General features: G+C 37.0%; 1 protein-coding gene across 4 annotated transcripts in view; it reads left to right on the forward strand.

The window, feature by feature from the left end:
* Positions 1-26,416, forward strand: part of CLOCK (clock circadian regulator) — a 132,429-nt gene that overhangs the window by 19,572 nt on the left and 86,441 nt on the right. For all 4 annotated transcript variants that reach the window (XM_043572608.1, XM_043572611.1, XM_043572610.1 and 1 more), the window contains exon 3: positions 23,929-24,020. The gene's annotated coding sequence lies outside the window, so the exon portion shown is untranslated. The remainder of the gene's footprint in view (positions 1-23,928; positions 24,021-26,416) is intronic.

The raw sequence follows: 26,416 nt of genomic DNA on the forward strand, positions 1-26,416 counted from the left end.
TTTTCTCTTCTTTTCTCTTCTTTTCTCTTCTTTTTTCTTGAGCCAGCACAAATGGAAAGAATCTTTACACAGGCTCCACGCCCATGTGGAGCTAGAAATCAAGAGTTGAATGCTTAACTGACTGAGCTACTCAGGTGTACCAGATGGATAACTTTTGACTTCCTAAAAACATTACTAATAGTCTGCTGTTGACTGGAAGGAAGCCTTACTAATAACGTAATCAGTTGATTGAAACATATTTTGTATGTTTTGTGTATTATATATTATATCTTTATAATAAAGTAAACTAGAGAGAAAATGTTATTAAAATCATAGGGAAAATTTATAGTACTGTATTTATCAAAAAACAAAAACAAAAACCCATGTGTAAGTGGACCTGTGCAGTTCAAATCTGTGTTCAAGAGTAAACTGTATCGCTTAAACAAAAAAGGGAACACAAGGTACCAAAACACATGGGATGTAGCAAAAGCAGTTTTAAGTGGGAAGTTTTTAGCAATAAATACCTAGATTAAGAACAAAGAAAGACAAATAAACAATTAACTACACTTCAAGGAATTAGAAAAAGAACATACTAAGGCTAAAGTTGGCAGAAGGAAGAAAACAAAGATGAGAGCAGAGGTAAATGAAACAGAGACTAAGACAACAATATAAAAGATGAATGAAACTAATAGCTGGTTTTTTGAAAAGATAAAATTGATAGAACTTTAGCTAGACTAAGAAAAAAGGAAGACTCTAAATCAGAAATGAAAGAGGAAATATTATTTTTCTTGCCTAGTAATTGCTCTAGCTAGGACTTTCAGCAGTGTGTTGAGTAGAAGTGATGAGAGTGGGCATCCTTGCCTTGTTCCTAAACTTAGAAGAAAAGCTTTCAGTTTTCCACTGTTGATTATGATTGATGTTAGTTGTGGACATTTCATACAAGGTTTTTATTGTGTTGAGGTAGTTCTCTTCCTAGCTTATTGAGTGTTTTTATTGGGAAATGGTGTTGAATTTTGTTGGATGCTTTTTCTGCATCAATTGAGATGATCATGTGTTTTTCCCCCTCATTCTCTTTTTTTTTTTCATTTTATATATGAAATTTATTGTCAGATTGGTTTCCATACAACACCCAGTGCTCATCCCAAAAGGTGCCCTCTTCAATACCCATCACCCACCCTCTCCTCCCTCCCACCCCCCATCAACCCTCAGTTTGTTCTCAGTTTTTAACAGTCTCCTATGCTTTGGCTCTCTCCCACTCTAACCTCTTTTTTTTTTTTCCTTCCCCTCCCCCATGGGTTCCTGTTAAGTTTCTCAGGATCCACATAAGAGTGAAACCATATGGTATCTGTCTTTCTCTGTATGGCTTATTTCACTTAGCATCACACTCTCCAGTTCTATCCACGTTGCTACAAAAGGCCATATTTCATTTTTTCTCATTGCCACGTAGTATTCCATTGTGTATATAAACCACAATTTCTTTATCCATTCATCAGTGGATGGACATTTAGGCTCTTTCCATAATTTGGCTATTGTTGAGAGTGCTGCTATGAACATTGGGGTACAAGTGGCCCTATGCATCAGTACTCCTGTATCCCTTGGATAAATTCCTAGCAGTGCTATTGCTGGGTCATAGGGTAGGTCTATTTTTAATTTTCTGAGGAACCTCCACACTGCTTTCCAGAGTGGCTGCACCAATTTGCATTCCCACCAACAGTGCAAGCCCCCTCATTCTCTTAATGTGGTGTATTACATTGATAGATTTTCATATTTTGAACCATCCTTGCATTCTAGGTATACATCCCACTTGATCATGCTACATAATCCTTTTTAATGTGCTGTTGAATTTGGTTTCTTAGTATTGTGTTGAGGATTTTTGCATCACTGTTCATCAGGGATATTGCTCTGTAGTTTTCTTGTTGTGTCTTTTTCTGGTTTCAGTATCTGGGTACTGGTACCTCATAGAATGAGTTTGGAAATGTTCCCTCCTCTTTAATTCTTTGGAACACTTTGAGAAAGATTGGTGTTAATTTTTTAAATGTTTTAGAGAATTTCCTGTGAGGCCATCTGGTCCTGGGTTTTTCTTCCTTTGGGACCTGCTTTTATTTCTTGATTAATAACCTTATTTTTTTTTATTAAAATTTTTTAAAAAAATGTTTACTTATCTTTGAGAGAGAGGGAGAGAGAGAGTTTGAGCAGGGGAAAGGTAGAGAGAGAGAGGGAGACACAGAATCCACAGCAGGCTCCAGACTCTGAGCTGTCAGTCCAGAGACTGATGCAGGACTCAAGTGAGATCATGACCTGAGCCAAAATCGGATGCTTAACTGACTGAGCCACTCAGGTGCACCTTGATTAATTAACTTTAATTTATGTCTCTTGAATTCCTGCTGAAAAAGATGAGGATTTAGCTTATACTGTCTGTAATCCCTTTTCTCTCTGTATTCCAAAGCTTAAAACTTAATAATATTTCATTCTTATATTAATATTTTTGCAACTTTAAAATATTTGAATTTCTTAAATAATTGCATTTTATTTATTTTTAATTAATTTTTTTTTTTTTTGAGAGAGAGAGAACGGGGGAGGGGCAGAAAGAGAGAGAAAAATAGGATCTGAAGCAGGCTTTGAGCTGTCAGCACAGAGCCCGACACGGGGTCCAAACCCATGAACCATGAGATCATGGCCTAAGCTGAAGTTGGACACTTAACTGACTGAGCCTTGGGGGGGCCCCAAATGTTGTATTTTAAATCCCTGTTATGTAAGATAACACTAGGACTTTTTGGGTGCCTGGCTGGCTCATTTGGTAGGGCATGTGACTCTTAATTTTGGGGTTGTAAGTTTGAGCCCATGTTGAGTGTAGAGATTGCTTAAAATTAAAAAAAAAACAAAAAAAACACCAGGACTTTTATCCTTTTCTCCATCTTGTGTCTTCTGCTCCTTCATTTCCATTCCTATTTTTCTTAATATTTGAGTAGGTGTATGATGAACAATCTCATTCTGTTCTGTAACAAGAATTAACATATTTAGGCTTGTCAGTAGCTTGACTTTAAAAGCTAAACACAATAAACTGCAGTTAATCATTGAGCTAGGGTTATTTTTTGTTCTCAGTGGGTCCAAGGTCATGATTCTAATGGAACTCAAAAAATAAAATATTTGATATCAGGGGCGCCTGGGTGGCTCAGTTGGTTAAGTGTCTGACTTGGGCTCAGGTTATGATCTCATGGTTCAGGAGTTCAAGCCCCGCATTGGGCTCTGTGCTGACAGCTCGGGTCCTGGAGCCTGCTTTGGATTCTGTGTCTCCCTCTCCCTGCCCTTCCCCCACTCATACTCTGTCTCTCTGTCCATCTCTTAAAAATAAAGAAACGTTAAAAAAATTTTTTTTTAGTAAAAAAAAATTTGATATCAAGGTTAGGTTGCTGATCTTAGAATTAGTAAGTTTTTCAAAATCATACTACTAGTTTGCTTTATATTCTGACTTTATATTCTTACTAGTTTGCTTTATATTGTTCATCTTCCACCATTATGGTCTTTAATTGCCTTTTTCCTTGATGGAGAAAAAGATACCTTTACATTTCCTCAGATGTTTCATACTTGAATCATAATATATATTATTTGTTGGGTAGAATCTCTAGTTTTCCTGGAGACACCCCTTTTAGAGCCCTCCTCCTTCCTGCTTCAGTCTTGATAGGTTTGGAAGCCTGTATGTCTTACCATTCAGAGATGTTCCTGCATTTCTGGGTTAGATTTACTCTTTCTTAGATTCTACATATGTCTCTTTTATGGCATTCTCTGTCTTTTGGCTGGAATGTGTCCTAAATTAACTTCAATACACAAGGTGCTTATGATTAATCCCAGTGTACAAGGTTCCAAATTCTTGCTGTCTGAAAATGGCTTTGGCCTGCTCATAATTGCTTGATAGTTTGGCAGCGTGTAGAAATTTAGATTCAGATTAATTTCCATCAGAACTTAAGGGTTTTGCTCTGTTTTGTTTGGGTCAAGATGCTAAGTCTGATGTTACTCTGGGACTTAGACTCCTTCCTTCTCTGCTTGGAAGCTTTAGTATCTTATCTTTCTAGTTTGGACTCTTCTAGTTATTTGTCTTGGTATGAGTTATTTTTTGTTCTTCTTTCTGGACTCTCGAGTTGGTAGGCCCTTTGTGGTTGAAATGCATGTGTCTTCCTTTCCTTATGGGAAATGTTCTTTTACTATGATTTGGTAACATTTCTTGGTTTTTCTATGTTCTCCCATTTTGAAATGCCCACCAGCAGAATGCTGGCTTTTTGGATTGATTTTATGTCATTTATCTCTTCTCATGTTTTCTCTTTTTTTTTATTATGTATTCTGATAGATGCCTTCAACTATATGTTTCTGTCTTTCTGTGAATGTCTGTAAGTACATTGTTAATATTACAGTAGCTTATTTTCTGCTTGTATCATTTCAAAAAGCAACATGGTATAGTAGTTCCAGGCTTATGCAATAGAACCAGAATGCCAGACTGTGTGGGTTTAGATCCCAGCTCCACCACTTAATAATCTTAGGTCACTTGATGTGATAAAGGAGTTTGTATTTGTATAGCATTTATAACAGTTCTTGGTGTAGAAATCTGTATTACTGTTTGTTAAATATATAGCATCCAGGTTTTGTTTCATGCAATGCAGTTTCTTCAGGAGTGTCTCGATATTTTGTTTTGTTTTTGAGTTTTCTTCTGTACCCTAAATAATCTGGTTCTTCCAGGGTTAATTGGTGTACTTATTTAGTTGTTTTTCTAGCTCCTGTTTTCCATTGTATGTTTGTAGTTCTGCTCTAATTCCTTAAGCAGAATCTTTCTCAAGTAACTCATGATTTTGTTTCAATGGAATATTTTAAACTATAGAACAGTATACACAATAGAATAATGAACTTCCATCTGTCACCCAGCTTTAATAACTTTAATAACTTTTTTCATCTATACTCTTACTCATCCTTTCCTAATATTGTTTTGAAGTACATCCCACATGTCATTGATCTGTGAGTATTTCTGAGTATATTTCTAAAACTGAAGGCTTTAAGTCCTTTTAAATTTTAGAAAAATTGATGGACCCCCCACTTCCCCTGCTGTTACCTTTTTCCCCCCTCCATGTTGAAGGAACTGGATCAGTTGTTCTATAGAATATTTCCCATTCTGGATTTGTCTCATTGCTTTTTCCTGATGTCATTTTACTTATTCCCTTCCAGTCTTAATGTAAACTAGAAGTTTGATCTTTTTGTTTTCTTTCATTGTTGTCCCCTTAAAGAGCCTTTTTAGAAATTTTTTTACTTCATTGTCTGTCTACTTCCTGAGACCCAGGGGACAGATCATAGTGTTGTGCTTTGGAGGATAAGAAACTGTTTTAACTTACTGTTTAAGATCTTTTTACCTCTTGGGTGTGATATTGTTCCAGTTAAGAATATATAATCTAAAGGTTTGATCCTATTTTGATTCTTTTTCAACAAGAATATTTGACACATTGTACTGAGTATTACATGTTACATCAGGAGGTACATAATATCTGGTTTTCTCACTTTTGGAGATGCTAAGCTTGATTAGTGCATACAGATGGTGACATTGTCATATATTGTGAAATCCACTATTACTTTTTCTCCTAATGGTTTTAACATCTATTGATGATTATTGCCCATCTATGTAATTCATTTCTTTTGTTCTTATTAGCTGAAATTCTTGGAAGGACTAACTCTCATCAACTAGGTCTCTTTGCCTTCCTTGAGATACAGTTTGATAGGATAGGCAAGAAGAGTGCATTATTAATTTTCTTTTATTTACCAATTTTTGATTAGCCCTTAGTGTACATACTGTTAATATCCATTGGCTTTAGTATTATACTTTTTTTTTTAAAGCATTTTTAGCTATTTGTAAGGACTAGTATTTCCAGAGTGTTATTCTTTCTTTGAGGTCTTCCAAAGAACAAAGGCAAAATTTACTGTTTTTAAATTGAAGAAAACTTATTCTATCTTGTATTCATTTACATTTAAATATTTTATTTCCTCATGACTCATTAGTTATTTCCATCTCCCCTAAAAAGAGGATATGAAAATAGAAGAATGATGGAATCACATGGGATGATAGGATATGGGGGGGCGGGTGGAATTGTCACTGTTGTGCCAGGTTTTCAGTTTTTAATTTTTTTATATTACCCAAGTTATTGCATCATATTTCAACAAGTTATAAAGGAACCTTGGAGACACACCATGTTTGTAGGTTCCCTTTTAGTTTTCACTGAATGCAGTTGAGAATTCAGAAATTTTCATTTCTGTCCAAAGTGGTGAAGAGAGGAAAAATGACAGTGGAAGATATTTCACGTCTCTTTGACAAATCAGCAGATGAATGCAAAGAGAAAATAGCGCTCCAGGTCCAAACCAGCATTGTCCAATAGAAATATAATGTGAACCACAAGTGTCAGCCACATATATAATTTAGAATTTGCCTTTAAAAAGTTAGCAAAGAGGGGCGCCTGGCTGGCGCAGTCGGTTAAGCGTCCGACTTCAGCCAGGTCACGATCTCGCGGTCCGTGAGTTTGAGCCCCGCGTCAGGCTCTGGGCTGATGGCTCGGAGCCTGGAGCCTGTTTCCGATTCTGTGTCTCCCTCTCTCTCTGCCCCTCCCCCGTTCATGCTCTGTCTCTCTCTGTCCCAAAAATAAATAAAAACGTTGAAAAAAAAATTCAAAAAAAAGTTAGCAAAGAAAATAATGTCTTATGAGGAAAACAAATATTTGGAATTCTGTTTAAAAATTAATACTTTTGGGACAACTTTGCTGGATTCTTCTGTCACTTTTTTGATCAGATAACTTCTCTCTCTTCCTCTTCTCCTCTGCATTCACTCCAAATATGCCAAGTTTTCCCATGGATCTATATAGCTTGATATTGGACTAGCTTGTGTTTACTTTGTCTCCTTGTATGCTTTATTTTCCTTTTACTTCTTCATTTCCTGGCATTGAACCCTGCCTTCCCAAAGTATCAGGTTGTACCTTTGTCTAAGGCTGTCTTTTTGAGCTGAAACAATGGCTTTCAAACTTCTCTGACTATAGCCTATAATAAACATATTTTATTTTATGACCCAGCGTGTGTGTGTGTGTGTGTGTGTATGTATGTGTATATATGTGTATGTATACATATACATACTCAGAAACAGATCTGAAACAAAAATTTCAAGAAATACCCTTACAATAACTAGGTGTCTTATACTATAATTTTTTTTTCTGTATCCTGTTTTATTTTTAAAATGTTTATAACCCACTATATTGCTGGACCAAAGGATAAGACATTTATGGGTTTGTTTGTTTTTTTTTTAATTTTTTTTTTCAACGTTTATTTATTTTTGGGACAGAGAGAGACAGAGCATGAACGGGGGAGGGGCAGAGAGAGAGGGAGACACAGAATCGGAAACAGGCTCCAGGCTCCGAGCCATCAGCCCAGAGCCTGACGCGGGGCTCGAACTCCCGGACCGCGAGATCGTGACCTGGCTGAAGTCGGACGCTTAACCGACTGCGCCACCCAGGCGCCCCAGACATTTATGGTTTTGTTAAGATATTGATACATTGTTCTCTGTAAGTTTGTGCCAATTTATACTCCCACCAGCAACGCATGAGAATAATGTGAAAGCTGGTATTATAAGTACTTTCAAAATTCTGCTCCAAGAATATGTGACTCTACAGTGTCTTCAAACTTGGTGGACACCCATCCCGCTTGGGGATAAAGTATCTTGTGCTTCAACTACTTTTTAGTAGTAGTAGGAGAGGGAGAAAGAAACCTGTGGGTTAGTTGAACATTTGGAATTCCATCTTGATTGATTTATCACATTTTGATGATACCTTTTTGAAATTAATAAAATAAATAAAATAAAATAAAATAAAATAAAATAAAATAAAATAAAATAAAATAGGTTCTGCCTTGTAGGCCTGTATGATTCTGTGACTCAAGGCAAATTTCTTCACTTCTTAATTTCCTCCCGTATCTATCTTGTCTCAGAGAATGATCTTTTCATCTCTTTTCTTACTCTGACCAGCCACGTGGGCTTATTTTACTTCAGCACAAATGCCACATTTTCTCTTATATCTGGCCTTTTGAACTTGCTATTCCCTTTGGATGGAACACTTTCTCTTCCTCCTGCCTTGCTTTATTTGGCCAGATCCTACTCATGTTTGCATTTAATGCCCCACCTTTAAGGGACCATTCCTAGTGAATTCCCACCAGACTGGTTTGTATTTCTCCCAGCTTTCTCCTCACAACATCATGATTCTTAAAGGCTTTCATCCCATAAGGCTTTCATCCCATTTGGAGTTGCCCTACATAGTGAGCTCCCTATAGGGATTGATGGCATCTGACATGTTCATTGCTGCATCCTCGATTCCTGGCACATAGGAGGCCCCAATTAATGCTGTATACGTGGATGGGAAAAAAATAGTAGAGACATTGTTACTTGTTTTCCAGAATTTTTATTTTAATTTTTTCCTGTAAAGTTGCTGAAACTTAGAAGCTGATTCTATCACAGTTTAACATTTCTTCAGAACATTCTACATTCATCTTAGATGAACCTTTAGAACTTGGTGAGTTTCACTAGGTATCTTCAGTCTTCATTTTGAGCTCAGAGGTATGCCATGCTTTTTTTTTTTGCATAACTCATAATTATTGGGTGCAGTGAGGTTTGCAGTGTTCTGACAAGATAAGATGGAGTATTATAAAACTATTTAAAGCATGACCTGCTACCTGCCTTGGTACCTTTAGAATTTTAATTTTTTTGAGGAGTAAAAAGTTATTCATTGGTGAGATAATTAATATCCAGATGTAAAGTATTGTCTTTTCACAAACTCTTGAAATTTTTCAAAGTTACTACTCAGGAGTAAGAATTAAAACATCTTCTGAGATAAACAGGGTGACTTACAAGTGAATAAAAAGTAAAATAAGTTATTTCCTGTTACACTTTAAGTTGAGCAATAAAGAAGGGCCAGTCACCCACTGCAACTCTAGCTTACAAGCAAGCCTGTCAGGAGTCAGCAAAATACCAAGTCTAGCCTGCTGCTTGTTTTTGTATGACCCATGAGCTAAGTAGCGTTTACATTTTTAAATGATTGGAGGAAGAAAAATCTCAACAGAATACTATTTTGTGACATGAAAATGATATGAAATTCAAATTTGAGCATCTGTGAATAAAGCTTTTTTGGAACACAGCCACTCTTTTTATGTATTGTGTATGGCTCTTGTGGTAGAATTAGGTACAGTAGTTGCATCAGAGACCTTAGGTCCAGAAAACTAAAAATATTTACTACATGACCCTTAATTTTAATATAGTCAGTTTTATCAAACTGTTCTTTTATGGTTAATGCCTTTTGTGTTTTAAGAAATCTTTGCCTCGCCCAAAGCCAAGAAGGTATTTTTGTATGTTTTCTTCTATAAACTTGATTGTTTTAACTTTTACATTTAAGTTTATACATGGTATGTGATAGGATTCATGGTTCATTTTATTTTCTATATGGAAACCCGTTTTATCAAAAATCATCAAAAAGACTGTCCTTTCCCTTTTGTAATATACTAGTCTTTGTTGTAATTCAGATGAGTGTTTATTTGTGGGTCTATTTTTGGACTCCATTGTGTTCCATTGGTCTGTAGTTGCAGAGTGCCATACTCTTCTAATTACTATAGCTTTAAATCCTCCAATTATGCTCTTCACAATTGCCTTGGTTTTCTTGATCCTTTGAATTTCAATAAAAATTTTATACTCAACCTGTCAGTTTCCTGAATAAATAGATATCCTGCTTAATAATAAGCAAGTTTAAAATAATAGTAAGCAAGTTTAGTGTTATTTGTTATTTAATATTATTGACTAGCTTAAATCTACAGATCAACTTGGATGTATATTGGACATCTTTCAATATTAAAGTTTAAATACCTTTACTATGGTAGTACCTCTATATAGTTAAGCCTTTTAAAATTTCTCTCAGAATCTAATTTTGTTTTTTTTAATTTAATTTTGTTTATATAAGTTTTATACATCTCTTAACTTTTTAAGGTATGATAATGATATTGTGGTTATGTTTTTTAATAGTCCTTGTAATTTATAGATTTGCACTGAAGTGTTTAAAGATGCAGTGACACAGTTTTGAGGATTTGCTTTTATTATTTATTTATTTATTAAAAATTTTTTTTTTTTAACGTTTATTTATTTTTGAGACAGAGAGAGACAGAGCATGAACGGGGGAGGGTCAGAGAGAGGGAGACACAGAATCTGAAACAGGCTCCAGGCTCTGAGCTGTCAGCACAGAGCCGGACACGGGGCTTGAACTCACGGACCGCGAGATCACGACCTGAGCCGAAGTCGGACGCTTAACTGACTGAGCCACCCAGGCTCCCCGAGGATTTGCTTTTAATAATGTAAGGGAGGGTGGGGAGGAACAGAGAAGGGGCAGACTAGATGTAACCAGATTGACTGTGATTTGATAATTGTTAAATGGGTGATATGTTGGTTAATTACATTATTCTTTTTACTTTTGTGTATATTTGACATTTTTCATAAAAATAGATTTAAAAAATGTAATGACTACAGTAGATTGAAACACAGATATACGATTCCAGAAGTTCATCATAATATTAAAAAAAAAATTCTCGGGGCACCTGGGTGGCTTGGTCGGTTAAGCGTCCGACTTCGGCTCAGGTCATGATCTCATGGTCCGTGAGTTCGAGCCCCGCGTCGGGCTCTCTGCTGACAGCTCAGAGCCTGGAGCCTGTTTCAGATTCTGTGTCTCCCTCTCTCTCTGCCCCTCCCCTGTTCAGGCTCTGTCTCTCTCTGTCTCAAAAATAAATAAATGTTAAAAAAAAAAAATTAAAAAAAAATAAAAAATTCTCATAGGCACCAGGTCATTACTCTGAAAATCATTTGTAAATTAAAGAATCAACCATTTAATATTTTTATGCACAGATTATATTCCAGGATAACCAAATAGTTCAGAGGAAAAGTTTACTTTATGGAATAATCCCAGCTGATAAGAAATGCTGAGAAAATAATAGGATTAGAAAATCACCACAGTGCAATTTCTAATGAAATAGTGGATCTAGATAATGATCAGTCAATGACTACTAAAGCCAGTAGGTGAAAAGTCTGTTGGGACATAGATATAATACAGTAGGTAGACCAAGATGGAGTAAGCCTAATTCTCTGACTGATTAGACCTCGAAACTCTTAATACAAAAACCAACTGTCCAGTGACTGAAAATTAATCATCGGCAAATTCAGAAGGGAAGTCATAATTTGAAGAGTTGCCTGAATAATTGTGAGTTTATCATTTTTCTTGTTCCACGATCCAGCTTTGATGAAATGGTGGGCTCCACTGTGGATGTAGCCGTTAGCAGAAACTTCAAGAGAAGACCCTATTTCTAGCCAGAGGATAAGGAAAAGGGGGTCTCTCCCTTTTTTTTTTCCTTTTCCTCTCACAAGCCTGCCCTGAGACTGTTTCTACTCAGTAAATTGCACTGCCATGGTGGCACAAACACTTAAAACTCTGAGAGAAAATAATTTCTCTGGCCAGAGGAGTTGGGAAAGAGACTTCTGGAAACGAGCATGCTGGGGAAATCTCAGGGAGAAGAGAACTGAGAGGAGATTTCCTAATTGTGAGTGTGAACCCATAAACATCCCACCTCACTCATGAGCTACACATGCACAGAACAGACCCAAAGAAAGACAGCAAAGACTTAGAGAACTGAACTGTGATATAAACCTCCGTTCAGATCCAGACTTGCCTCTGAGTGATGCTTGCAGAGGATAAACCCAAGTAACATAGTAAAAATAAAGGCTTTAAAAACTGAACTGACATTCGAACTGCCACCCACAGAAGCAATTTCAGAACTTGCAGTTTAAACTTACATAAATTGAGTTATCCAGAAGAGGTTAATAGAATCTTGAGTTTCATAACCTAGTATCTAAGATATAAGTTATATCTAAGATATTATCCAAAATTACTTGACATACAAAGAAACTGGACAATCTGATCACTTTTTAAGGGAAAAGACAATAAACATGCCAAACCTGAGATGAGCCAGATGATGGAATTATTGTAACAGTTGCTTTAAAGTCTTTTTCTATCTGTACTCCTTGAGGTAAAAGTGAACACTCTTGAAATGAATGGAAGCATCGTTCTCCTCTGAAAACCAGAAACCATGTAAAGGAATCAAATGGAAATTTCAGAACTGAAAAATACAATATATGAAGTATGAATTTACTGGCTCAATAGCAGACATAAAGATAAATCCATAGAAATCTCACATCCTCTGTCTTCTGTATCAAGGGTGTGTCTCTGTTCTATAATACTTGTCAAGGCCAGGTTGCACCTTATGAAACCTGGTCATAGGCCTTCTGGCTGTGATTCATACATCCTCTCATCCCTAATTACTCCTGCTTGCATTCTACAAAGATGTGTCTGCAGTGTGAGCCCCGTCTCCCTTGCTACTCCATAGATTCGGATAGGGTCTCGGCCTACCATTTTTTAAGACCTTCTCATTTCAGGGGAGGATCCAGCAACTAGTTTAAATCAGTTTAAGCAAGTTTAAAAAACAGTAATAGTCAACTAAGAGACCCATGTATATTTATTTCAAAGCTTTGAAAGTAAATAGGGATAGAGAGATAAGTAGAAATGGATAGCAAATATGATTCATACTGAAAAATCTTACAATGTAAAAAGAGTAAGTTTATCTTGAAATGTAGGTATAATGATTATTTTAGTGAAGAAGAAATACCATATGGTAATTTTCTGAATAATTTGTGGTTCAGGATGCATCTAAAGATATTTGAACTAGTTTTCAGATGGTTGGGAACTTGCTTGGCCTACTTGGCTGCACAGAAGCAACCTGGCAGTTTACTCGAGTTTTAATAGGTCAAAACAACTGCCTGTTTTATAAAGTGATTATCCTGCAAAAAGTTAGAGGAATACTTGTGGCTTTAAAAATTGGTATCTTTTTAGTGGCATTTTACGTGGTTCTGGTGGCCATATAATATGTCAAAGCATTATCATATTTGTATATATTGGTTTTAAGTTTTTAAATATCTCATGAGCTGGTATTTTCATAATATTACTTAATCAAATTTCCTGGGGCGCCTGGGTGGCTCAGTTGGTTAAGTGTCTGACTTTGGCTCAGCTCATGATCTCACGGTTTGTAAGTTCGAGCCCCGTATGGGGCTCTGTGCTGACAGCTCAGATCCTGGAGCCTGGTTCAGATTCTACGTGTCCCTCTCTCTCTCTGCCCCTCCTCTGCTCATGCTCGCTTACTTGCTTTCTCTCTTTCCCTCAAAAGTGAATAAACATTAAAACAAAATTTTAAAAAAATCAAATTTCCTAACAGGTTCCTGGAGATTTTTAGCACTAATGAAATTCTGTACTTCCTCTAGGTTGATAAAATTTATGCGTTCATTTCCTCTCTCCCTTTCCCCTCCCCCTCCTCCTCCCTCTCTCTCCTGCTTCCTCTCCCTCTACCCTCAGATCCAACTCAGAAATTTTCATACACTTATCTTTTTAAAATAGGCCAATCCACAAAGGCTGGGATTTAATTAATATTCTTTGGACACCTGTTTGACACTTATAAATTATGCTTTTTTTAATATATGGTATAGCACATTAAATACTTGTCCAAAAGGGAAAAGTATGCTTTCATATTCATTTGGACATTAACTATTGCCATTCAGAAAACCAGACATAGAGCCTGTTGCTGCCATATAGCAATAAAGTTAGACTTGAAAGTTGCAGTTGAACTCCTGGAGCAGGAATTATCATCCACATTATTTTTCAGTTCCCTTGAGGAAACCTGAAGGGAAAAGATAGCTACTTTAATAATATAATACAAAAACAAAGAAAAAGTTCCAAACTTCCTGACATGGTTGTGTCGTCTTTTACCTGTTGTTCTTTAATGTCTTATCTTCCCCAAAGATACTTAATTTTGTTTTCACCAAAGAGAGACTTCTTGGGTCATGAAATGTGGTAGGCAGAATAACGGTTCTTCAAAGATGTCCATGTCCTGATTCCCAGAACCTGTGACTATGTTAGGTTAATGTGACAAAGAGAAATTACAGTTGGAAAGATTATCTTGGATTATCTGGGTGGGCCCAATGTCATCAATCACAAGGGTATTTATAAGGGTGGGAAAGGGAGGCAAAAGAAATGGCAGCAGAAGAACATGGCCTGCTGCTGGCTTTGAAGATTGAGGTGGGGAGCCTTGAGCCAAGGAATATGAGCAGCCTTGAGAAGGTTGAAAAGGCAAGGAAACAGATTTGTTGCTAAAGTTTCCAGAAAGGAACACAGTCCTACTGACACTTTGAGTTTAGCCTAGTGAGACCTGTATTAGGCTCAGATCTCTAGAACTGGGAGAGAATACATTTATGTTTTTTCATTCCATTAAGTTTGTGGTAATGTGTTCTAGAAGCCATAGGAAACTAACACATAGCACATCTATTTAGTTTTTCACTAACAGCATGAATTTTACATATTGATTAATTGAATCCTGATGTGAATGACAATGTGATTTCCTATGAATGTGAATTCTAGTTTATTAAGTCATTCGTGTTGATAATATGTTGGACGTTGATGAATGGACTTTTGTGTACCTGGGAGTCTTTGTTTGCTACCTCATAGGAATGGCAAGAAGTTCATTGTGGCTAGAGAACAGGGAGTGTGTGCACAGTGAGGGTGGAATGGGAGATGAGTCCAGAGAAATAGAATGAAGCTGAAAAGGAAAAGTGACCTTCAGAAGCCTTGGTTTCTCCTTCACATGTCCTTTAATATTTGTATTGTTTGTGCCTGTAGAAGTAAATGCTGTTAAGTTGGAATTATAAAAAGTTTTATCAGCATGACTTGGGCTATATAGAGTTGTGAGCAATCATTTCATTTCACCACAGAATGGTTCATGGAGTGGCTTATTCATATTATAAGTGCACGAAGGATTTAATGGCAAAAAGGAAGGCATGGTGTTTAGACAAAACTTGAAAAAGAATTAAGCATTTCTGTCTCTCAGATATTCCCTGACCATCTCAGATAAACTTGCTTTTCTCCTTTCTGCCTCTTCTGGGATGAGAAACTGTGAGAGCCCAGCAAAGATTAGGAGGCTAGGACAAGTTGGGGAAAAAAAGACATAGGCACAGATAAATTAAAGCTATACTGCCCATTTTAAAAAATGTGTTTTTTGTGGTTTTGAATCAGGCGGGTCACTTGCTATCTCAGTTTGTGTGAGCTATATAGAAGGATCAGGTGTTTGGAATTGAGAATATGGAGAGGCATGTGATTGTTTCCAATGGTGAGTTCTAGAATAATTCCAGGGAATGAGTGGGAGGTAGGATGGTGCACAGGATTGTTGGAAGAGAGGAAGTAAAGGCCAAGATGTTGGGTGGATAGTTGTTACAGATATTAAAATGCAAAAACAATGACAGAAGAGGTATTGGAGAGAGTAATAACCCCAAGGGAATGAGAGGGCTTGCTCTGGGAGTTTTTGAATGGTTACAACATGGAGAGGGTACTTTCTGACATTGTCTGGAGGCATGAGATCTGAAGCTGGGGATTTCAGGGAGGGGGGAGAAAGGGGAGTAATTCAGGAATGACAGTGAGGAACAAGGAGGTCCACCTCACCACCAAGACCTAGTCATCTGTGACATGGGAGAGGAAAACAGCTGTCATTCGAAAGGACTGGAGTTAGAGCAGAGCTCCGAGAGGAGAGTGGGGGCTTCAGTTGGTACAAGGAAGGTGAAGAGGTGCAACAGCGGTATGGAGGCAATAGGAGATTTTGCTCATGATATCATGAGTTCCAGAGAACAGTTAAAGGAGTTTGGAAATTGGGAAAGGAAGGACAAAGGGATCAATGAGGGGATATAAAGAGTAAATGAGGACAAGAATCCAGGTAATGGGGGGAGGGTTGTGATGTGGAGGGTTTGGGCCTTTCCTGGTGACTGATATAAAAGGAAAGTAGGACATAGTGAGATTAATCTTGATTGTTTCCTAGGCAGGTTATTGTAAATATTGAGGGAGAGAGGGTTTGAGAAAGGCAAACTTACCAAGAGCAGCCAGAGATATTTGGACTTGTATTAAATTTCTGTTGCTGTCGTACAAATTACCACTTAAAGTCTTAAAACAATAAAAATCTATTATCTTACAGTCCTGCAGCCCAGTGGTTCCATAATAGGTCTCACTGGACTAATAAAATCAAGGTGTCAGCAGGGGTGCATTCCATTCTGGAAAATTCCTTTCTCTCCTTTCAGGGGAGAATCTGTTTCCTTGTGTTTTCAAGCTTCTTGATACCTCACATTCCTTGTCTTATGGCCCTTTTCCTCCACCTTCAAAACCAGCAACATTGCATCTTTCTGGTCCTTCTCCTGTCTCATAATTTCTCTCTGACCACAGCTGAAAGGTCCTCTGCTTTTTAAAAATTTTTTCAATTTTATTTCCAGCATAGTTAACATACAATGTTATATTAGTTTTAGGTATATAATATAGTGACTCAACACTTCCATACATCACCCAGTGCTCTTCACAAGTGCCCTCCTTAATCCCCGTCACCTATTTAACCCATCCCCCCACCAACCTCCCCTCTGGTAACCATCAGTTCTCTATAATTAAGTCTGTTTCTTGGTCTCTCTCTCCCTCCCTCCCTCCCTCCCCCCCCCCCCCCCCCCCCGCCGCTTTGCTCATTTATTTTGTTTCTTAAATGCCACATATGAGTGAAATCATGTGGTATTTGTCTTTCTCTGACTGACTTTGCTTAGCATTATATTTTCTAGCTCCATCCATGTTGCTGCAAGTGGCAAGATTTTATTCTTTTTTATGGCTGAAGAATATTCCAGTGTGTGTATGTATGTGTGTGTGTATGTATGTGTATATACATATATATAACATCTTGTTTTTAATTTTTTTATTTTAAAGAGAGAGAGCAGGGGAGAGGGTCAGAGGGAGAGCGAGAGAATCCCGAGCAGGGCTCGATCCTACGTCCCTGGGATCTCTACCTGAGCCAAAATCAAGAATCAGATGCTCAACCGACTGAGCCACCCAGGTGCCCTATATCTTTATCCATTCATCTATCAATGGACACTTGTGCTGCTTCCATAATTTGGCTATTGTAAATAATGCTGCAGTAAGCATGGGGTGCATGTGTCTGAAAGGTCCTCTGCTTTTAAAGACTCACATGATTGCACTATACCCACAGATAATTCAGGATAATCTCTCCATCAAGATCTTTAACCTTAATCACATCTGCAAAGTCCCTTTTTGCCATGTAAGGTAACATATTTACAGGCTCAAGGGATTAGGGCATGCTCCTTTTAGTGGCCAAAGGGCCCCCTCTTTCTTTCTGCTGATCCTACTAAAGAGGCCTGGTGCAGAGTTGATGTAGTTTCAGGGTAATGGTATCTCCTTCAGTGTGTAGTTCACTCTGAGACTCAGGCTTTGGCTCTGTACCTTCAGATCATCTGTGGGACTTAGTGGAGGCTAGGGACAGGCTCTGGCCTCAGACTCATCTCTGAAAAAGGAATATGGTGCTTGTATATTCTGTGGATGAGACCAGTCCATCACATGAATAGGGAGCTCAGACATTATTTGAAGAAATACATTAGTTGAATCATTGGAATAGTCTTGTGTCCTACTAAGAAAGTTGTGCTAACTTTTCCTTTTTATTTAATGAGGTTTCAGAAAAATGTCACATTTAGACATTTGAAAGATGAGAGCTCTGGTATCATTTGTTGTTTGTGTTGAGCCAGAATCTTGTCTGTTCATGAAAGTTTGGGGTGTGTTTCTGGTTCTTACTGTCAATTTTCAGTTTAAATTGGTCTTGGAAACTGCTTTATATAGAGTCAAGGATATTTTTCATCTTGCTAATATTTTACATCCATTGTAGAGGTAGGCTGATGTTCCCATTTAGTATTGAATAAGTTGAGAACTGTTTAATTTCATCTTTACTCCTACATTAAACAAATAATTTAAAAAGTATTTAAATATTTGCAAGTTAAAATTGTTCTTTTGGGAATAATTATCTTTTTAACTATAATACAAACATTGAGTACTCTGCAGAAACAAGTTAGAATTTTTCATAAATGGTGATAAACATAGTTAAGGATTGATGCTTGGGTTTTTATATACCAGTCAATTAAATTTCAGTGCTACTTTTAATTAATGTTAATAGACCCATCAGTCCCAGAATATTTGTGATATCAGATTTAACGCACCTAAATTCCAAATTAGGTCAGTAGGTCAATAGGTTATTAGGTTAGAAAAAGGTTTATTATAGTTTCCGTTTTTAAACCCAGGTTCCTAAGTTAATCGTTTTATTTTATTATTTTTATTAAAAATTTTTTAAAATGTTTGTTTATTTTTGAGAGTGCAAAGTGGGGAGAGGGGCATAGAGACAGGGAGGCACAGAATCTGAAGCAGGCTCCAGGCTCTCAGCTGTCAGCACAGAGCCCAATGCATGGCACGAACTCACGAACTGTGAGATCATGACCTGAGCTGAAGTTGGACGCTTAACTGACTGAGCCACCCAGGCACCCCAATCATTTTATTTTTTTTAAGTTTATTTATTTGTCTTGAGAGAGAGCGAGCATGAGCGGGGTAGGGGCAGAGTGGGGGGAGAGAGAATCCCAAGCAGGCTCCGAGCTGTTAGCACAGAGCCCAGTGTGGGGCTAGAACTCATGAACCGTGAGATCGTGACCTGAGCCGAAATCAAGGGTCAGATGCTTAGCCGACTGAGCCACTTGGGCACCCCAAGTATACAGATATATTATAAAGAAGTAGCAGTGGGAACTGAATATCTAAACACTTCTTTCAAGATGGTTGTCACTTAGACATCTTAGAAAGTTGCAAGCTCATTCTGTGCTCTAAGAGTGAGACTGGAATTTGTATTTAAGGAACTCTCTTTGGTTCTGGAAAGTGCTGCTTTGGCATGCCCTCCTAATTAAGAAGATACAAAGCAATACATTGCGATATAATCGTAATGATAGATAAGCAATGTACAACAGACTATATATGTTCAACAGGAGTTCTGAGAAGGGAGAGGATTGGAATAGTTAAAATGTCAATACTACCCAAAGCAATCTACACATTTAATGCAATCCCAATCAAAATTGCACTGGCATTCTTCTCAAAGCTAGAAGAAACGATCCTAAAATTTGTGTGGAACCACAAAAGACCCCGAATAGCCAAAGTAATGTTGAAAGAGAAAACCAGAGCTGGAGGTATCACAATCCCAGACTTTAGCCTCTACTACAAAACTGTAATCATCAAGACAGTATGGTCATTGGCACACAAACAGACATATAGACCAGTGGAATAGAATAGAGAACCCAGAATTGGACCAACAAATGTATGGCCAACTAATCTTTGACAAAGCAGGAAAGAACATCCAGTGGGAAAAAGACAGTCTCTTTAGCAAATGGTGCTGGGAGAATTGGACAACAACATGCAGAGGAATGAAACTAGACCACTTTCTTACCGAATACACAAAAGTAAACTCAAAATGGATGAAAGACCTCAATGTGAGACAGGAAACCATCAAAACCTTAGAGGAGAAAGCAGGCCACGACCTCTTTGAACTCAGCTGCAACAATTTCTTGCTCAACAAGTCTCCAGAGGCAAGGGAATTAAAAGCAAAAATGAACTATTGAGACCTCATCAAGATAAAAAGCTTCTGCACTGCAAAGGAAACGATCAACAAAACTAAAAGGCAACTGACGGAATGGGGAAAGATGTTGGCAAATGATGTATCGTATAAAGGGTTAGTATCCAAAATCTATGAAAGAACTGACCAAACTCAACACCTGAAAAACAAATAGTCATCCAGTGAAGAAATGGGCAGAAGACATGAATAGACATGTTTCTAAAGAAGAGATCCTGATGGCAAATGGACACATGAAAACATGCTCAACATCACTCATCATCAGGGAAATATAAATCAAAACCACAATGAGGTACCCCCTCACACCTGTCAGAATGGCTAACATTAATAAGGCAACAACAGATGTTGGCAGAAGATATGGTTTATATGTACAGTGGAATACTACTTGGCAATGAGAAAGAATGAAATCAGCCATTTGCAGGAATGTGGATGGAACTTGAGAAACTTAACAGAAGACCATGGGGGAAGGGAAGGGGAAAAATAATTACAAACAGGGAGGGAGACAAACTATAAAGAGACTCTTAAATACAGAGAACAGACTGAGGGTTGATGGGAGGGCAGGGGAGAGAGGAAAAATGGGTGATGGGCGTTGAGGAGGACACTTGTTGGGATGAGTATTGGGTGTTGTATGTAAGCTGTGAATCATAGGAATCTACCCCCAAAACCAAGAGCACACTGTATACACTGTACATTAGCCAATTGACAATAAATTATATTTTTAAAAAAGGGGAGGTTTTCAAGTTCACTCTTAAAGTAGTGTTCAGTGTCTCTTTCATACCTCCTTTACCAAATGTATCAAACTCTTTGTTATTAAATGGACATTTTAGAGTCATTGTCTTGTCTGCACAGCAATATTGACATTTTTAACTTCTCAAACACTCTTTTCCTTTAATTTTAGTGACAGCTAATTCTTCTTGGCTTTCTTGTGTCTCTTTGATCCTTTTCCATCTAATTGATAATATTATTAATACTAATCATTTATTTTTGAATACTAGTCATATTTAAAATTGCTGTTTTCTGTGTACTGTCCCATACATGTAACATATTTAATTCTCAGAACAACTGTGTGTACCTATCACTATTATCTCCGAAAAAATGATGTGTGGAGATGAAGTGACTATTCTAAGATCTATAGCTAATAAAGGGGCTGAGCTATAATTCATACCCAGGGAATGTTTTCAGAGCCTGTTTCTTTTTTTCAATTTCCCTTTCAGATTATTTGTTTTTACTACATTGAAATGTCACTGATTTTTGTGTATTAATTTTGTGTCCTGCAACTTTGGCATTTGTTCTGATGTGCTTTTTTTGTGTAATCTTTAGGGTATTATTCTACATGTAAGATCATGTCATCTGTGAACAGGGATAATTTTACTTCCTACTTTCCATATAAAGGCTTTCCATATAAGCCTCTTTTTTTTTTCCAACGTTTTTTTTTTTTTTTTAAACTTTTTTTTTTAATTTTTTTTTTCAACGTTTATTTATTGTTAGGACAGAGAGAGACAGAGCATGAACGGGGGAGGGGCAGAGAGAGAGGGAGACACAGAATCGGAAGCAGGCTCCAGGCTCTGAGCCATCAGCCCAGAGCCCGACTCGGGGCTCGAACTCCCGGACCGCGAGATCGTGACCTGGCTGAAGTCGGACGCTTAACTGACTGCACCACCCAGGCGCCCTTTCAACGATTTTTTAATTTATCTTTGGGACAGAGAGAGACAGAGCACGAACGGGGGAGGGGCAGAGAGAGAGGGAGACACAGAATCGGAAACGGGCTCCAGGCTCCGAGCCATCAGCCCAGAGCCCGACGCGGGGCTCGAACTCACGGACCGCGAGATCGTGACCTGGCTGAAGTCGGACGCTTAACTGACTGCGCCCCCTAGGCGCCCCCCATATAAGCCTTTTTTTTTCCTTGCCTAATTACTCAAGATAGAACTTGCAGTATGATGTTGAATACAGGTGATAAAAGTGGGCATCATTACCTTGTTCCTCATCTTAAAGGGAAAGCTTTCAGTTTTTCACTGTTGACCATGATGTTAGCTGTGGACTTTTCATATATGGCTTTTGTTATTTTGAGAAAATTGTTATCTGTTCCTAGTTTGTTGTGTGTTTTTGTCTCGAAACAGTGTTGAATTATGTCAAATGATTGTTCTTCATTGATATATTTGTGTGATTTTTATGCTTTGTTTTATAGACTTGCTATATCATATTGATTTTTGTATGTTGAAACATACCTTGCATCCCAGGGATAAATCCCACTTGGTCATGCTGTATTATCCTTTTAATATACTCTTGCATTTGGTTTGTTATTATTTTGTTGAGGAATTTTGTATTTGTATTCATCAGGGATATTGTAGTTTTCTTTACTTGTGGGGTCTGTGTGACTTTGGTGTGAAAGTGATGTTGGCTTCATAAAATGAGTTTGGGTGTGTTCCCTCTTCAATTTTTGGAAGGGTTTGAGAAAGATTGGTGTTAACTAATTCTTCGTTACATATTTGGTAGAATTCCCCATTGAATCTGTTTGGTCCTAGGCTTTTCTTTGTTGAAAGGTTTTTGATTACTGATTCACTATCTTTACTAGTTATAGGTGTGTTCAGATTTTCTACTTCTTCATGATTCAGTCTTGGTAGGTTATGTATTTCTAAGAATTTTATCTGTTTCTTCTAGGTTATCCAACTTGTTGGTATTTCTGTGGTGTCAGTTGTAGTATTGCCTCTTTCACTTCTGATTTTGAGTTATCTCTCCTTTTTTCTTAGTCTAGTTAAAGGTTTTTCACTTTGTTGACCTTTTCTAAAAATTCCTTTTTATATTTTTTTCCTATTGTCTCTCTATCCTCTGTTTACATCTATTTGAGATTTTTATTTGCTTCTGCTGACTTTGGGCTCATTTTTTCTTTTTCTGGTTCCTTGCAGTGTAAAGTTAGGGTTTGTTTTTGAGATTTTTTTTTCTTAATGTAGTATTTACCTTACAAACTTCTCTCCTAGTATTGCTTTTGCTACATCCCATAAGTTTTGATATGTTATGTTTTTGTTTGTTCTAGGTATTTTCTAATTTCCCTTTTGATTTCTTCTTTGATCCATTTATTGTTTAATTTTCATACATTTGAATTTTCCAGTTTTCTTTGTGTTATCAAAGTTTATTCCATTGTGGGCAGAAAAGATAGTTGGTATGATTTTAGTCTTCTTAAGTTATTATGACTTATTTTGTGATCTAATATGTGATCTGTCCTGGAGAATATTCCATGTACAGTTGAGAAGAATGTGTATTCTTTTGCTATTGGGTGGAATGTTCTGTGTATGTCTGTCAAGTTGATTTACTCTGGAGTGTTATTCAAGTTGTCTGTTTCGTATTGATATTCTGTCTGGATGTTTTATCCTTCTTGATACTGGAGTATTGAGATCTCTTACTGTGTTGCTATCTATTTCTTTCCTTAGTTCCATCTTTGTTTGCTTCAAATATTTGGGTGCACTGGTGTTGAATGTATATGTAATTGTTACATCTTCCTGATGACCTGACCCTTTCATCATTATATAACATCCTTTTATGCCTCTTGTTAGTTTTTGACTTAAAATCTATTTTGTTTGATATAAGTATGGCCACTCCTGCTCTCTTTTGGTTATATTTGCATGGAATATCTTTTCACCTTTACTCTCATCTTCTGTATGTCCTTAAATCTAAAGTGAGTCTGTTGTAGACAACAAATGGTTGGATCTTTTTCTGATAAATGTATCGACTCTGTCTTTGATTGCTGACTTTAGTTCATCTACATTTAAAGTAATTACTGATACGGAAGACTTACTGTGTCCATTTTCTTATTTGTTTTTGACTGTCTTAGAGTTTTCTGTCACTTTGTTCCTCCTGTTGTCTTCCTTTGTGTTTTGATTTCTTTCTCTTTTCCTTTTGTGTCTCTTCTCTAGGTATTTTCTTTTTGCTTAACCATGGGTCTTATATAAAACATCTTATAGTTTTGACAATCTATATTAAACTGATAACACTTCAGAAATCTATTCTTTCACGTCTCTCTCCCTTCTACATTTTGTTATCAACATCACATATTACATCTTTTTATTGTATATCTTATGAATCCATTTTTGTAGTTATAGTTATTTTTATACTTTTGTCTTTTAACTTCTGTACTAGAATTGTTATTTTTAGTCTTTATTTTTAATTTTTTTTAAAAACAATTTGTGGAGTTTAACATTTGTTATGTACACTTTTTGTGACTTAAGTTCTAAATTTTATGTAAAACTTTTTCATGAAAACTTCTATAAGTAAATCTAATAAATAATTTTTTTGTTGTTTAAACAGAATTCTGAGACTGATGGTCAGCCATATAGAAGAATACATTGAACCTATAGTTTTCTGAAGAAGCAATTTAAAAGATCCAAAAAACACAAAAGGTAATGAAGGTTGTATCTTAGAATATACTTTGGATTGACATTTTTCCAGCAAAATATATAAATTAATCCATAAACTGTTTTGACACACTAATTTGAGGAATGTTTTATTAAAAAATTTTTCCTATTTATATTACTTTATTTCAAAACATGTATTGTATCCACTATATTTAGATACTGTTTTAGATACTGAGAATGCAGTGATAAACAAGACAGAAGCTGTCCCTGCTCTCATTATGGTTGCATTCTATTTTTTTTTTTTTTTTTTAATTTATTTTTGGGACAGAGAGAGACAGAGCATGAACGGGGGAGGGGCAGAGAGAGAGGGAGACACAGAATCAGAAACAGGCTCCAGGCTCCGAGCCATCAGCCCAGAGCCTGACGCGGGGCTCGAACTCACGGACCGCGAGATCGTGACCTGGCTGAAGTCGGACGCCCAACCGACTGCGCCACCCAGGCGCCCCATCATTATGGTTGCATTCTAAAGAGAGGGAGGACAAATAAACCAGTGAAACATTTGTCGTTAGTTCAATGCACAGAATTAAAATAAATAATGTGTTACAGAGACTGGTGACTGCTTTCATTATTGAAAGACATAAATATTTGAAAGCCCTCACTGAAGAAGAACATTTCAGTTAAGATATGAATGGCAGGAATGTGCCAGCCTTGTGAAGATCTGAGAGAGGAGATTTACAAGCAGTGAAACCAAAATGACCATAGAATGCTTGAGGAACGGAAAGAGAAAATGTGACTGGAGTATAATAAACGAGGGGAAGAGTATATGGAATTGAGGTTCGAGAAGAAATCTTGGCAAGGAGCAAATTTACAGAGAAAGTCAAGTGTTCTGTTTTGCTGTATAATATTTTAGACACCTGTAAATTCTGTAGAAATATCAAAAAGGTAGCTGGATATAAGACTCTGAAGTTAAGAATCATGTCTAAGGGTGTGGATTTGGGAGTTATTGGCACAGAGAAATACTTAAAGGCATATGTCTAGATGAAATTATATAGGAAGTGTACATAAATTGAGAAGGATTTATCCTTGGGACGTGCCAGTGTTAGAGGAGAAGGAACAACCAGTGAGATGAGTGAGAAATCAGGAAAGAGTTCTGTTGCAGAAGGCAAAAAGAGAAAAGTATTTAATAAATGTAGAAGTGATTAGTTACATCATATGCTACTATGAGGTAAAATAGAGCGTAGACCAAAGCAACCATTATTGCATTTGGCAGCATGAATGTCCTTTAACCTCTAATAAGAGTGAACAGTCTCAGTGGGAGTGGTGAGGGTGAAAGCCTGATTAAAATTCATGAAGAGGAAATGGGGGAATTTCCAGTTAAAGATGGCAAAAGAAATGCAATTAAATTCCTGGGTTTTTTTTCCCCTTGAAACTCCATTAAAGCTAAAGTAAAGGGATGGTTTTTTTTTTTTTTTCTTCTTCTTTTAAAACAAAAGGCCTAACTTCACAAGAGCAAACAGAAGGGGACAGGAAACAAATGCAAAAAAAATTTGGAGCCTGAAAAACAAAAGAAAGTCTGGTATCTGTCTTACAGACCTTAGAACCTGGAGCCAGCTGTGAGAATGCTGAGACTAAACTTAACAGCATTATAGAACCTCTAAAATGTCAGGAATGGACAGCGCTCTTTACTTCTGCAAATAGAAATACGAGTGGAAGTAAAAGGAGGCCGATATGTTGCCAGTCTGTCTAAGAGGTGATTATACTCCATAAACCCTTTTCTTGACCTTGGAGTACCAAGCATCTACCCCTTCCTTATCTTAGCAGAAGACTAGAGATTTATTTTCTAGCAAGGATAAAATTGAGATGCAGCAAACATGGTTGAGAATGGGAGTACCATGTTGAAAATAGAGGGATTAAGAACGTAGGCTACCAGATTTTTATAATTTTTCAGTCAGTAGTTTAGAAGATTTTTCTCTGGAAATTGTAACCAGCCTAAGAGAAAAGAGCTGAAGATACTGACTTAAAAGAATTTCCCCAAAGAAATATTCCAACCTGATACCTCTGCTAAAGTTCATAGTCAGACCTATCACAAAGAATTTCAGTGATCTTTTTAGACCCCACCCTTAAATGATTTGGTGCCTAGAGATCTCTAAGCATTATAGGAAAACCTGTTATGTGAGAGCCAAAGACCATGCCAAAAGAACTTACCATGTTAGGGGAAATGGAGACCAGGTAGGTAAAATTTACCCCATTTACAGCAGGTAAAAACTGAAACAAATACAAAATTATTACCTAATGGTTTCAGAGAAGTTGGAAGGGAGATGCTAAATTTATGAAACGTGAAAGAAAAACAAATTAGAAATGAAGAACTCAAGAGTGGAAAAATAAAGCTAATATAACGAGAGTAAAATAAAGTTAAAATGGGAGAGAAAAATATAAAATTG

This window comes from Prionailurus bengalensis, chromosome B1 (genome assembly GCF_016509475.1).
Source record: "Prionailurus bengalensis isolate Pbe53 chromosome B1, Fcat_Pben_1.1_paternal_pri, whole genome shotgun sequence".
NCBI lineage: Eukaryota > Metazoa > Chordata > Mammalia > Carnivora > Felidae > Prionailurus > Prionailurus bengalensis.